Raw genomic sequence first — 16,455 nt, forward strand, 5'->3', positions numbered from 1 at the left:
CACCAAAGCCAGCTAAAAAGTCAATAATCGATACCTAAAACTTGAATCGGATTACTTCTTACTGGCTATTACATCAACTTAGATGCTTCATCTGTGTTCTACTATGGTAATTTTAGTTTCTCCACATACCGCAGCACGCGACATAGCTTTGCAGACGATAAGTACAACCGTTTCGGAGAGAATAGCGGCCAATGTGACGATCTGGCTTAAAGTCGATTCGATAACAAATGACGAAAACGGATGGATTTCTCAGGTTTTTACTACATATGAACACTTTTCACATTCTCCCGTGCAACTCGGCTGGTAGTAATCCTTTCATGCAGAATGTTAAGGTCCTAGCTCATGTCCAAGGCAGAAAAGCCAGCTAAAAAGTCAATAATCGATACCTAAAACTTTAATTGTACTACTTCTTACTGGCTATTACATCAACTTAGAAGCTTCATCTGTGTTCTACTAAAGTGCTTTTATTGTGTCCACATACCGCAGCACGCGACATAGCTTTGCAGACGATAAGTATAACATTTTCAGAGAGAAGAGCGGCCAATGTGACGATCTGGCTTTAAGTCGATTCGATAACAAATGACGAAAACGGACGGATTTCTCAGGTTTTTACTACATATGAACACTTTTCACATTCTCCCGTGCAACTCGGCTGCTAGTCCTCCTTTCATGTAGAATCTTAAGGTCCTAGCTCATGTCCAAGGCACCAAAGCCAGCTAAAAAGTCAATAATCGATACCTAAAACTTGAATCGGATTACTTCTTACTGGCTATTACATCAACTTAGATGCTTCATCTGTGTTCTACTATGGTAATTTTAGTTTCTCCACATACCGCAGCACGCGACATAGCTTTGCAGACGATAAGTACAACCGTTTCGGAGAGAATAGCGGCCAATGTGACGATCTGGCTTAAAGTCGATTCGATAACAAATGACGAAAACGGATGGATTTCTCAGGTTTTTACTACATATGAACACTTTTCACATTCTCCCGTGCAACTCGGCTGCTAGTCCTCCTTTCATGCAGAATTTTAAGGTACTAGCTCATGTCCAAGGCACCAAAGCCAGCTAAAAAGTCAATAATCGATACCTAAAACTTGAATTCTACTACTTCTTACTGGCTATTACATCAAATTAGAAGCTTCATCTGTGTTCTACTATGGTGCTTTTAGTGTCTCCACATACCGCAGCACGCGATATAGCTTTGCAGACGATAAGTACAACCGTTTCAGAGAGAAGAGCGGCCAATGTGACGATCTGGCTTTAAGTCGATTCGATAACAAATGACGAAAACGGATGGATTTCTAAGGTTTTTACTACTTATGAACACTTTTCACATTCTCCCGTGCAACTCGGCTGCTAGTCCTCCTTTCATGCAGAATCTTAAGGTACTAGCTCATGTCGAAGGCACCAAAGCCAGCTAAAAAGTCAATAATCGATACGTAAAACTTGAATTGTACTACTTCTTACTGGCTATTACATCAACTTAGAAGCTTCATCTGTGTTCTACTATGGTGCTTTTAGTGTCTCCGCATACCGCAGCACGCGACATAGCTTTGCAGACGATAAGTACAACCGTTTCAGAGAGAAGAGCGGCCAATGTGACGATCTGGCTTTAAGTCGATTCGATAACAAATGACGAAATCGGACGGATGTCTCAGGTTTTTAATACATATGAACACTTTTCACATTCTCCCGTGCAACTGGGCTGCTAGTTCTCCTTTTATGCAGAATCTTAAAGTCCTAGCTCATGTCCAAGGCACCAAAGCCAATTAAAAAGTCAATAATCGATACCTAAATCTCTAATTGGTCTACTTCTTACTGGCTATTACATCAACTTAGAAGCTTCATCTGTGTTCTACTATGGTGCTTTTCTGTTTCCGCCTACGGCAACACGCGAAATAGCTTTGCAGACGATAAGTACAACCATTTCTGAGAGCAGAGCGACCAATGTGACGATCTGGCTTTAAGTCGATTCGATAACAAATGACGAAAACGGCCGGAATACTCAGGTCTTTACTTCATATGAACACTTTTTACATTCTCCCCTGCAACTCGGCTGCTAGTCCTCCTTTCATGCAGATTCTTAAGGTCCTAGCTCATGTCCAAGGCACCAAAGCTAGCTAAAAAGTCAATAATCGATACCTAAAACGTGAAATGTACTACTTCTTACTGGCTATTACATCAACATAGAAGCTTCATCTGTGTTCTACTATGCTGCTTGTAGTGTCTCAGCATACCGCAGCATGCGACATAGCTTTGCAGACGATAAGTACAAGCGTTTCAGAGAGAAGAGCGGCCAATGTGACGATCTGGCTTTAAGTCGATTCGATAACAAATGACGAAAACAGACGAATTTCTCAGGTTTTTACTACATATGAACACTTTTCACATTTTCCCGTGCTACTCGGCTGCTAGTCCTCCTTTCATGCAGAATCTTAAGGTCCTAGCTCATGTCTAAGGCACCAAAGCTAGCTTAAAAGTCAATAATCGATACCTATAACTTGAATTGTACTACTTCTTACTGGCTATTACATCAACTTAGAAACTTCATCTGTGTTCTACTATGGTGCTTTTAGTGTCTCCACATACCGCAGCACGCGACATAGCTTTGCAGACGATAAGTACAACCGTTTCAGAGAGAAGAGCGGCCAATGTGACGCTCTGGCTTTAAGTCGATTCGATAACAAATGACGAAAACGGACGGATTTCTAAGGTTTTTACTACATATGAACACTTTTCACATTCTCCCGTGCAACTCGGCTGCTAGTCCTCCTTTCATGCAGAATCTTAAGGTCCTAGCTCATGTCCAAGGCACCAAAGCCAGCTAAAAAGTCAATAATCGATACCTAAAACTTGAATTGTACTACTTCTTCCTGGCTATTACATCAACTTATAAGCTTCATCTGTGTTCTACTACGGTGCTTTTAGTTTCTCCACATACCGCAGCACGCGACATAGCTTTGCAGACGATAAGTACAACCGTTTCAGAGAGAAGAGCGGCCAATGTGACGATCTGGCTTTAAGTCGATTCGATAACAAATGACGAAAACGGACGGATGTCTCAGGTTTTTAATACATATGAACACTTTTCACATTCTCCCGTGCAACTGGGCTGCTAGTTCTCCTTTTATGCAGAATCTTAAAGTCCTAGCTCGTGTCCAAGGCACCAAAGAAGTGTAAAAAGTCAATAACCGATACCTAAAACTTGAATTTTACTTCTTCTTACTGGCTATTACATCAACTTAGATGCTTCATCTGTGTTTTACTATGGTAATTTTAGTTTCTCCACATACCGCAGCACGCGACATAGCTTTGCAGACGATAAGTACAACCGTTTCAGAGAGAAGAGCGGCCAATGTGACGATCTGGCTTTAAGTCGATTCGATCACAAATGACGTAACGGACGGATGTCTCAGGTTTTTAATACATATGAACACTTTTCACATTCTCCCGTGCAACTCGGCTGCTAGTCCTCCTTTCATGCAGAATCTTAAGGTCCTAGCCATGTCCAAGGCACCAAAGCCAGCCAAAAAGTCAATAATCGATACCTAAATCTTGATTTGGTCTACTTCTTACTGGCAATTACATCAACTTAGAAGCTTCATCTGTGTTCTACTATGGTGCTTTTCTGTTTCCGCCTACGGCAAAACGCGACATTGCTTTGCAGACGATAAGTACAACCGTTTCCGAGAGCAGAGCGGCCAATGTGACGATCTGGCTTTAAGTCGATTCGATAACAAATGACGAAAACGAACGGATTACTCAGGTTTTTACTTCATGTGAACACTTTTTACAGTCTCCCCTTCAACTCGGCTGCTAGTCCTCCTTTCATGCAGAATCTTAAGGTCCTAGCTCATGTCCAAGGCACCAAAGCCAGCTAAAAAGTCAATAATCGATACCTAAAACTTGAATTGTACTACTTCTTACTGGCTATTACATCAACTTAGAAGCTTCATCTGTGTTTTACTATGCTGCTTGTAGTGTCTCAGCATACCGCAGCATGCGACATAGCTTTGCAGACGATAAGTACAAGCGTTTCAGAGAGAAGAGCGGCCAATGTGACGATCTGGCTTTAAGTCGATTCGATAACAAATGACGAAAACGGACGAATTTCTCAGGTTTTTACTACATATGATCACTTTCCACATTCTCCCGTGCTACTCGGCTGCTAGTCCTCCTTTCATGCAGAATCTTAAGGTCCTAGCTCCTGTCCAAGGCACCAAAGCTAGCTAAAGAGTCAATAATCGATACATAAAACTTGAATTGTACTACCTCTTACTGGCTATTACATCAACTTAGAAGCTTCATCTGTGTTCTACTATGCTGCTTGTAGTGTCTCAGCATACCGCAGCACGCGACATAGCTTTGCAGACGATAAGTACAAGCGTTTCAGAGAGAAGAGCGGCAAAGAAGACGATGTGGCTTTAAGTCGATTCGATAACAAATGACAAAAACGGTCGAATTTCACAGGTTTTTACTACATATGAACACTTTTCACATTCTCCCGTGCTACTCGGCTGCTAGTCCTCCTTTCATGCAGAATCTTAAGGTCCTAGCTCATGTCCAAGGCACCAAAGCCAGCTAAAGAGTCAATAATCGATACCTAAAACTTGAATTGGACTACTTCTTACTCGCTATTACATCAACTTAGAAGCTTCATCTGTGTTCTACTATGGTGCTTTTCCTGTTTCCGCCTACGGCAACACGCGACATAGCTTTGCAGACGATAAGTACAACCGTTTCCGAGAGCAGAGCGGCCAATGTGACGATCTGGCTTTAAGTCGATTCGATAACAAATGACGAAAACGGACGGATTTCACAGGTTTTTACTACATATGAACACTTTTCACATTTTCCCCTGCAACTCGGCTGCTAGTCCTCCTTTCATGCAGAATCTTGAGGTCCTAGCTCATGTCCAAGGCACCAAAGCCAGCTAAAAAGTCAATAATCGATACCTAAAACTTGAATTGTACTACTTCTTACTGGCTGTTACATCAACTTAGAAGCTTGGTCTGTGTTCTACTATGGTTAATTTAGTGTCTCCGCATACCGCAGCACGCGACATAGCTTTGCAGACGATAAGTACAAGCGTTTCGGAGATAAGAGCGGCCAATGTGACTATCTGGCTTTAAGTCGATTCGATAACAAATGACGAAAACGGACGGATGTCTCAGGTTTTTACTGCATATGAACACTTTTCACATTCTTCCGTGCAACTCGGCTGCTAGTCCTCCTTACATGCAGAATCTTAAGGTCCTAGCTCATGTCGAAGGCACCAAAGCCAGCTAAAAAGTCAATAATCGATACCTAAAACTTGAATTGTACTACTTCTTACTGGCTATTACATCAACTTAGAAACTTCATCTGTGTTCTACTATGCTGCTTGTAGTGTCTCAGCATACCGCAGCATACGACATAGCTTTGCAGACGATAAGTACAACCGTTTCAGAGAGAAGAGCGGCCAATGTGACGATCTGGCTTTAAGTCGATTCGATAACAAATGACGAAAACGGACGGATTTCTCAGGTTTTTACTACATATGAACACTTTTCACATTCTCCCGTGCAACTCGGCTGCTAGTCCTCCTTTCATGCAGAATCTTAAGGTCCTAGCTTATGTCCAAGGCACCAAAGCCAGCTAAAAAGTCAATAATCGATACCTAAAACTTGAATTCTACTACTTCTTACTGGTTATTACATCAACTTAGAAGCTTCATCTGTGTTCTACTATGCTGCTTGTAGTGTCTCAGCATACCGCAGAACGCGACATAGCTTTGCAGACGATAAGTACAAGCGTTTCAGAGAGAAGAGCGGCAAAGAAGACAATGTGGCTTTAAGTCGATTCGATAACAAATGACGAGAACGGACGAATTTCCCAGGTTTTTACTACATATGAAGACTTTTCACATTCTCCCGTGCAACTCGGCTGCTAGTCCTCCTTTCATGCAGAATGTTAAGGTCCTAGCTCATGTCCAAGGCACCAAAGCCAGCTAAAGAGTCAATAATCGATACCTAAAACTTGAATTGGACTACTTCTTACTCGCTATTACATCAACTTAGAAGCTTCATCTGTGTTCTACTATGGTGCTTTTCCTGTTTCCGCCTACGGCAACAGGCGTCATAGCTTTGCAGACGATAAGTACAACCGTTTCCGAGAGCGGAGCGGCCAATGTGACGATCTGGCTTTAAGTCGATTCGATAACAAATGACGAAAACGGACGGATTTCTAGGTTTTTACTACATATGAACACTTTTCACATTTTCCCCTGCAACTCGGTTGCTAGTCCTCCTTTCATGCAGAATCTTAAGGTCCTAGCTCATGTCCAAGGCACCAAAGCCAGCTAAAAAGTCAATAATCGATATGTAAAACTTGAATTGTACTACTTCTTACTGGCTATTACATCAACTTAGGAGCTTCATCTGTGTTCTACTACGGTGCTTTTAGTGTCTCCGCATACCGCAGCACGCGACATAGCTTTGCAGACGATAAGTACAACCGTTTCAGAGAGAAGAGCGGCCAATGTGACGATCTGGCTTTAAGTCGATTCGATAACAAATGACGAAAACGGACGGATGTCTCAGGTTTTTAATACATATGAACACTTTTCACTTTCTCCCGTGCAACTGGGCTGCTAGTCCTCCTTTTATGCAGAATCTTAAGGTCCTAGCTCCTGTCCAAGGCACCAAAGCCAGGTAAAAAGTCAATAATCGATACCTAAAACTTGAATTTTACTACTTCTTCCTGGCTATTACATCAACTTATAAGCTTCATCTGTGTTCTACTACGGTGCTTTTAGTTTCTCCACATACCGCAGCACGCGACATAGTTTTACAGACGATAAGTACAACCGTTTCAGAGAAAAGAGCGGCCAATGTGACGATCTGGCTTTAAGTCGATTCGATAACAAATGACGAAAACGGACGGTTTTTTCAGGTTTTTACTACATATGAACACTTTTCACATTCTCCCGTGCAACTCGGCTGATAGTCCTCCTTCATGCAAAATCTTAATTTCCTAGCTAGTGTCCAAGGCACCAAAGAAGGGTAAAAGTCATTAACCGATACCTAAAACTTTAATTGTACTACTTCTTACTGGCTATTACATCAACTTAGAAGCTTCATCTGTGATCTCATATGGTGCTTTTAGTGTCTCCACATACCGCAGCACGTGACATAGCTTCGTAGACGATAAGTACAACCGTTTCAGAGGGAAGAGCGGCCAATGTGACGATCTGACTTTAAGTCGATTCGATAACAATTGACGAAAACGGACGGATTTCTCAGGTTTTTATTACATATGAACACTTTTCACATTCTCCCGTGCAACTCGGCTGCTAGTCCTCCTTTCATGCAGAATCTTAAGGTCCTAGCTCATGTCCAAGGCACCAAAGCCAGCTAAAAAGTCAATAATCGATACCTAAAACTTGAATTGGATTACTTCTTACTTCCTATTACATCAACTTAGATGCTTCATCTGTGTTCTACTGTGGTGCTTTTAGTGTCTCCACATACCGCAGCACGCGACATAGCTTCGCAGACGATAAGTACAACCGTTTCAGAGAGAAGAGCGGCCAATGTGACGATCTGGCTTTAAGTCGATTCGATAACAAATGACGAAAACGGATGGATTTCTAAGGTTTTTACTACATATGAACACTTTTCACATTCTCCCGTGCAACTCGGCTGCTAGTCCTCCTTTCATGCAGAATCTTAAGGTACTAGCTCATGTCCAAGGCACCAAAGCCAGCTAAAAAGTCAATAATCGATACCTAAAACTAGAATTGTACTACTTCTTACTGGCTATTACATCAACTTAGAAGCTTCATCTGTGTTCTACTATGGTGCTTTTCTGTTTCCGCCTACGGCAACAAGCGACATAGCTTTGCAGACGATAAGTACAACCGTTTCCGAGAGTAGAACGGCCAATGTGACGATCTCGCTTTAAGTCGATTCGATAACAAATGACGAAAACGGACGGATTTCTCAGGTTTGTACTTCATATGAACACTTTTTACATTCTTCCCTGCAACTCTGCTGCTAGTCCACCTTTCATGCAGAATCTTAAGGTCCTAGCTCATGTCCAAGGCCTCAAAGCCAGCTAAAAAGTCAATAATCGATACCTAAAACTTGAATGGTATTACTTCTTACTGGCTATTACAGCAACTTAGAAGTTTCATCTGTGTTCTACTATGGTGCTTTTAGAGCCTCCGCATACCGCAGCACGCGACATAGCTTTGCAGACGACAAGTACAACCGTTTCCGAGAGCAGAGCGGCCAATGTGACGATCTGGCTTTAAGTCGATTCGATAACAAATGACGAAAACGGACGGATTTCTCAGGATTTTACTTCATATGAACACTTTTTACATTCTCCCCTGCAACTCGGCTGCTAGTCCTCCTTTCATGCAGAATCTTAAGGTCCTAGCTCCTGTCCAAGGCACCAAAGCCAGCTAAAAAGTCAATAATCGATACCTAAAACTTGAATTGTACTACTTGTTACTGGCTATTACATCAACTTAGAAGCTTCATCTGTGTTCTACTATGGTGCTTTTCTGTTTCCGCCTACGGCAACACGCGACATAGCTTTGCAGACGATAAGTACAACCTGTTTTTGAGAGCAGAGCGACCAATGTGACGATCTGGCTTTAAGTCGATTCGATAACAAATGACGAAAACGGACGGATTACTCAGGTCTTTACTTCATATGAACACTTTTTACATTCTCCCCTGCAACTCGGCTGCTAGTCTTCCTTTCATGCAGAATCTTAAGGTCCTAGCTCATGTCCAAGGCACCAAAGCCAGCTAAAAAGACAATAATCGATACCTAAAACTTGAATTCTACTACTTCTTACTGGCTATTACATCATCTTAGAAGCTTCATCTGTGTTCTACTATGGTGCTTTTAGTGTCTCCGCATACCGCAGCACGCGACATAGCTTTGCAGACGATAAGTACAACCGTTTCAGAGAGAAGAGCGGCCAATGTGACGATCTGGCTTTAAGTCGATTCGATAACAAATGACGAAAACGGACGAATTTCTTAGGTTTTTACTACATATGAAAACTTTTCACATTCTCCCGTGCAACTCGGCTGCTAGTCCTCCTTTTATGCAGAATCTTAAGGTCCTAGCTCATGTCCAAGGCACCAAAGCCAGCTAAAAAGTCAATAATCGATACCTAAATCTCTAATTGGTCTACTTCTTACTGGCTATTACATCAACTTAGAAGCTTCATCTGTGTTCTACTATGGTGCTTTTCTGTTTTCGCCTACGGCAACACGCGACATAGCTTTGCAGACGATAAGTACAACCGTTTTTGAGAGCAGAGCGACCAATGTAACGATCTGGCTTTAAGTCGATTCGATAACAAATGACGAAAACGAACGGAATACTCAGGTCTTTACTTCATATGAACACTTTTTACATTCTCCCCTGCAACTCGGCTGCTAGTCCTCCTTTCATGCAGAATCTTAAGGTCCTAGCTCATGTCCAAGGCATCAAAGCTATTTAAAAAGTCAATAATCGATACCTAAAACTTGAATTGTACTACTTCTTACTGGCTATTACATCAACTTAGAAGCTTCATCTGTGTTCTACTATGGTGCTTTTAGTGTCTCCGCATACCGCAGCAAGCGACTTTGCTTTGTAGACGATAAGTACAACCGTTTCAGAGAGAAGAGCGGCCAATGTGACGATCTGGCTTTAAGTCGATTCGATAACAAATGACGAAAACGGACGGATTTCTCAGGTTTTTACTACATATGAACACTTTTCACATTCTCCCGTGCAACTCGGCTGCTAGTCCTCCTTTCATGCGGAATCTTAAGGTCCTAGCTCATGTCCAAGGCACCAAAGCCAGCTATAAAGTCAATAATCGATATCTAAAACTTGAATTGTACTACTTCTTCCTGGCTATTACATCAACATAGAAGCTTCATCTGTGTTCTACTACGGTGCTTTTAGTTTCTCCGCATACCGCAGCACGCGACATAGTTTTAAAGACGATAAGTACAACCGTTTCAGAGAAAAGAGCGGCCAATGTGACGATCTGGCTTTAAGTCGATTCGATAACAAATGACGAAAACGGACGAATTTCTCAGGTTTTTACTACTTATTAACACTTTTCACATTCTCCCGTGCAACTCGGCTGCTAGTCCTCCTTTCATGCAGAATCTTAAGGTCCTAGCTCATGTCCAAGGCACCAAAGCTAGCTAAAAAGTCAATAATCGATAACAAAAACTTGAATTGTACTACTTCTTACTGGCTATTACATCAACTTAGAAGCTTCATCTGTGTTCTACTATGGTGCTTTTAGTGCCTCCGCATACCGCAGCACGCGACATAGTTTTGCAGACGATAAGTACAACCGTTTCAGAGAGAAGAGCGGCCAATGTGACGATCTGGCTTCAAGTCGATTCGTTAACAAATGACGAAAACGGATGGATTTCTAAGGTTTTTACTACATATGAACACTTGTCACATTCTCCCGTGCAACTCTGCTGCTAGTCCTCCTTTCATGCAGAATCTTAAGGTACTAGCTCATGTCGAAGGCACCAAAGCCAGCTAAAAAGTCAATAATCGATATGTAAAACTTCAATTGTACTACTTCTTACTGGCTATTACATCAACTTAGGAGCTTCATCTGTGTTCTACTACGGTGCTTTTAGTGTCTCCGCATACCGCAGCACGCGACATAGCTTTGGAGACGATAAGTACAACCGTTTCAGAGAGAAGAGCGGCCAATGTGACGATCTGGCTTTAAGTCGATTCGATAACAAATGACGAAAACGGACGGATGTCTCAGGTTTTTAATACATATGAACACTTTTCACTTTCTCCCGTGCAACTGGGCTGCTAGTCCTCCTTTTATGCAGAATCTTAAGGTCCTAGCTCATGTCCAAGGCACCAAAGCCAGGTAAAAAGTCAATAATCGATACCTAAAACTTGAATTTTACTACTTCTTCCTGGCTATTACATCAACTTATAAGCTTCATCTGTGTTCTACTACGGTGCTTTTAGTTTCTCCACATACCGCAGCACGCGACATAGTTTTACAGACGATAAGTACAACCGTTTCAGAGAGAAGAGCGGCCATTGTGACGATCTGGCTTTAAGTCGATTCGATAACAAATGACGAAAACGGACGGTTTTTTCAGGTTTTTACTACATATGAACACTTTTCACATTCTCCCGTGCAACTCGGCTGATAGTCCTCCTTCATGCAAAATCTTAATTTCCTAGCTAGTGTCCAAGGCACCAAAGAAGGGTAAAAGTCATTAACCGATACCTAAAACTTTAATTGTACTACTTCTTACTGGCTATTACATCAACTTAGAAGCTTCATCTGTGATCTCATATGGTGCTTTTAGTGTCTCCACATACCGCAGCACGTGACATAGCTTCGTAGACGATAAGTACAACCGTTTCAGAGGGAAGAGCGGCCAATGTGACGATCTGACTTTAAGTCGATTCGATAACAATTGACGAAAACGGACGGATTTCTCAGGTTTTTATTACATATGAACACTTTTCACATTCTCCCGTGCAACTCGGCTGCTAGTCCTCCTTTCATGCAGAATCTTAAGGTCCTAGCTCATGTCCAAGGCACCAAAGCCAGCTAAAAAGTCAATAATCGATACCTAAAACTTGAATTGGATTACTTCTTACTTCCTATTACATCAACTTAGATGCTTCATCTGTGTTCTACTGTGGTGCTTTTAGTGTCTCCACATACCGCAGCACGCGACATAGCTTTGCAGACGATAAGTACAACCGTTTCAGAGAGAAGAGCGGCCAATGTGACGATCTGGCTTTAAGTCGATTCGATAACAGATGACGAAAACGGATGGATTTCTAAGGTTTTTACTACATATGAACACTTTTCACATTCTCCCGTGCAACTCGGCTGCTAGTCCTCCTTTCATGCAGAATCTTAAGGTACTAGCTCATGTCCAAGGCACCAAAGCCAGCTAAAAAGTCAATAATCGATACCTAAAACTAGAATTGTACTACTTCTTACTGGCTATTACATCAACTTAGAAGCTTCATCTGTGTTCTACTATGGTGCTTTTCTGTTTCCGCCTACGGCAACAAGCGACATAGCTTTGCAGACGATAAGTACAACCGTTTCCGAGAGTAGAACGGCCAATGTGACGATCTCGCTTTAAGTCGATTCGATAACAAATGACGAAAACGGACGGATTTCTCAGGTTTGTACTTCATATGAACACTTTTTACATTCTTCCCTGCAACTCTGCTGCTAGTCCACCTTTCATGCAGAATCTTAAGGTCCTAGCTCATGTCCAAGGCCTCAAAGCCAGCTAAAAAGTCAATAATCGATACCTAAAACTTGAATTGTACTACTTGTTACTGGCTATTACATCAACTTAGAAGCTTCATCTGTGTTCTACTATGGTGCTTTTCTGTTTCCGCCTACGGCAACACGCGACATAGCTTTGCAGACGATAAGTACAACCTGTTTTTGAGAGCAGAGCGACCAATGTGACGATCTGGCTTTAAGTCTATTCGATAACAAATGACGAAAACGGACGGATTACTCAGGTCTTTACTTCATATGAACACTTTTTACATTCTCCCCTGCAACTCGGCTGCTAGTCTTCCTTTCATGCAGAATCTTAAGGTCCTAGCTCATGTCCAAGGCACCAAAGCCAGCTAAAAAGACAATAATCGATACCTAAAACTTGAATTCTACTACTTCTTACTGGCTATTACATCATCTTAGAAGCTTCATCTGTGTTCTACTATGGTGCTTTTAGTGTCTCCGCATACCGCAGCACGCGACATAGCTTTGCAGACGATAAGTACAACCGTTTCAGAGAGAAGAGCGGCCAATGTGACGATCTGGCTTTAAGTCGATTCGATAACAAATGACGAAAACGGACGAATTTCTTAGGTTTTTACTACATATGAAAACTTTTCACATTCTCCCGTGCAACTCGGCTGCTAGTCCTCCTTTTATGCAGAATCTTAAGGTCCTAGCTCATGTCCAAGGCACCAAAGCCAGCTAAAAAGTCAATAATCGATACCTAAATCTCTAATTGGTCTACTTCTTACTGGCTATTACATCAACTTAGAAGCTTCATCTGTGTTCTGCTATGGTGCATTTCTGTTTCCGCCTACGGCAACACGCGACATAGCTTTGCAGACGATAAGTACAACCGTTTTTGAGAGCAGAGCGACCAATGTGACGATCTGGCTTTAAGTCGATTCGATAACAAATGACGAAAACGAACGGATTACTCAGGTCTTTACTTCATATGAACACTTTTTACATTCTCCCCTGCAACTCGGCTGCTAGTCCTCCTTTCATGCAGAATCTTAAGGTCCTAGCTCATGTCCAAGGCATCAAAGCTATTTAAAAAGTCAATAATCGATACCTAAAACTTGAATTGTACTACTTCTTACTGGCTATACATCAACTTAGAAGCTTCATCTGTGTTCTACTATGGTGCTTTTAGTGTCTCCGCATACCGCAGCAAGCGACTTTGCTTTGTAGACGATAAGTACAACCGTTTCAGAGAGAAGAGCGGCCAATGTGACGATCTGGCTTTAAGTCGATTCGATAACAAATGACGAAAACGGACGGATTTCTCAGGTTTTTACTACATATGAACACTTTTCACATTCTCCCGTGCAACTCGGCTGCTAGTCCTCCTTTCATGCGGAATCTTAAGGTCCTAGCTCATGTCCAAGGCACCAAAGCCAGCTATAAAGTCAATAATCGATATCTAAAACTTGAATTGTACTACTTCTTCCTGGCTATTACATCAACATAGAAGCTTCATCTGTGTTCTACTACGGTGCTTTTAGTTTCTCCGCATACCGCAGCACGCGACATAGTTTTAAAGACGATAAGTACAACCGTTTCAGAGAAAAGAGCGGCCAATGTGACGATCTGGCTTTAAGTCGATTCGATAACAAATGACGAAAACGGACGAATTTCTCAGGTTTTTACTACTTATTAACACTTTTCACATTCTCCCGTGCAACTCGGCTGCTAGTCCTCCTTTCATGCAGAATCTTAAGGTCCTAGCTCATGTCCAAGGCACCAAAGCTAGCTAAAATGTCAATAATCGATAACTAAAACTTGAATTGTACTACTTCTTACTGGCTATTACATCAACTTAGAAGCTTCATCTGTGTTCTACTATGGTGCTTTTAGTGCCTCCGCTTACCGCAGCACGCGACATAGTTTTGCAGACGATAAGTACAACCGTTTCAGAGAGAAGAGCGGCCAATGTGACGATCTGGCTTTAAGTCGATTCGATAACAAATGACGAAAATGGACGGATTTCTCAGGTTTTTACTACATATGAACACTTGTCACATACTCCCGTAAAACGCGGCCGCTAGTCCTCGTTTCATGCAGAATCATAAGGTCCTAGCTCATGTCCAAGGCACCAAAGCCAGCTAAAAAGTCAATAATCAATACCTAAAACTTGAATTGTACTACTTCTTCCTGGCTATTACGTCAACGTAGAAGCTACATCTGTGTTCTACTACGGTGCTTTTAGTTTCTCCGCATACCGCAGCACGCGACATAGTTTTGCAGACGATAAGTACAACCGTTTCAGAGAGAAGAGCGGCCATTGTGACGATCTGGCTTTAAGTCGATTCGATAACAAATGACGAAAACGGATGGATTTCTCAGGTTTTTACTACATATTAACACTTTTCACATTCTCCCGTGCAACTCGGCTGCTAGTCCTCCCTCATGCAAAATCTTAAGTTCCTAGCTCGTGTCCAAGGCACCAAAGAAGGGTAAAAAGTCAATAACCGAAACCTAAAACTTTAATTGTACTACTTCTTACTGGCTATTACATCAACTTAGAAGCTTCATCTGTTTTCTACTATGCTGCTTGTAGTGTCTCAGCATACCACAGCATGCGACATAGCTTTGCAGACGATAAGTACAAGCGTTTCAGAGAGAAGAGCGGCCAATGTGACGATCTGGCTTTAAGTCGATTCGAAAACAAATGACGAAAACGGACGAATTTCTCAGGTTTTTACTACTTATAAACACTTTTCACATTCTCCCGTGCAACTCGGCTGCTAGTCCTCCTTTCATGCAGAATCTTATGGTCCTAGCTCATGTCCAAGGCACCAAAGCTATCTAAAAAGTCAATAATCGATAACTAAAACTTGAATTGTACTACTTCTTACTGGCTATTACATCAACTTAGAAGCTTCATCTGTGTTCTACTATGATGCTTTTAGTGCCTCCGCATACCGCAGCACGCGACATAGCTTTGCAGACGATAAGTACAAGCGTTTCAGAGAGAAGAGCGGCCAATGTGGCGATCTGGCTTTAAGTCGATTCGATAACAAATGACGAAAACGGACGGATGTCTCAGGTTTTTACTACATATGAACACTTTTCACATTCTCCCGTGCAACTCGGCTGATAGTCCTCCTTCATGCAAAATCTTAATTTCCTAGAACGTGTCCAATGCACCAAAGAAGGGTAAAAAGTCATTAACTGATACCTAAAACTTTAATTGTACTACTTCTTACTGGCTATTACATCAACTTAGAAGCTTCATCTGGGTTCTACTATGGTGCTTTTAGTGTGTCCGCATACCGCAGCACGCGACATAGCTTTGCAGACGATAAGTACAACTTTTTCAGAGAGAAGAGCGGCCAATGTGACGATCTGGCTTTAAGTCGATTCGTTAACAAATGACGAAAATGGACGGATATCTCAGGTTTTTACTAAATATGAACACTTTTCACATTCTCCCGTGCAACTCGGCTGCTAGCCCTCCTTTCATGCAGAATATTAAGGTCCTAGCTCATGTCCAAGGCACCAAAGCCAGCTAAAAATTCAATATTCAATACCTAAAACTTGAATTGTACTACTACTTACTGGCTATTACATCAACTTAGAAGCTTCATCTGTGTTCTACTATGGTGCTTTTAATGTCTCCGCATACCGCAGCACGCGACATAGCTTTGCAATCGATAAGTACAACCGTTTCAGAGAGAAGAGCGGCTCATTTGACGATCTGGCTTTAAGTCGATTCGATAACAAATGACGAAAACGGACGGATTTCTCGGGTTTTTACTACATATGAACACTTTTCACATTCTCCCATGCAAATCGGCTGCTAGTCCTCCTTTCATAGAGAATGTTATGGTCCTAACTTTTGTCCAAAGCACCAAAGCCAGCTAAAAAGTCAATAACCGACACCTAAAACTTGAATTGTACTACTTCTTCCTGGCTATTACGTCAACTTAGAAGCTTCATCTGTGTTCTGCTATGGTGCTTTTAGTGTCTCCGCATACCGCAGCACTCGACATAGCTTTGCAGACGATAAGTACAACAATTTCAGAGAGAAGAGCGGCCAATGTGACGATCTGGCTTTAAGTCGATTCGATAACAAATGACGAAAACGGACGAATTTCTTAGGTTTCTACTACATATGAAAACTTTTC

Source organism: Schistocerca gregaria, unplaced genomic scaffold (assembly GCF_023897955.1).
Source record: "Schistocerca gregaria isolate iqSchGreg1 unplaced genomic scaffold, iqSchGreg1.2 ptg000317l, whole genome shotgun sequence".
Taxonomy (NCBI): domain Eukaryota; kingdom Metazoa; phylum Arthropoda; class Insecta; order Orthoptera; family Acrididae; genus Schistocerca; species Schistocerca gregaria.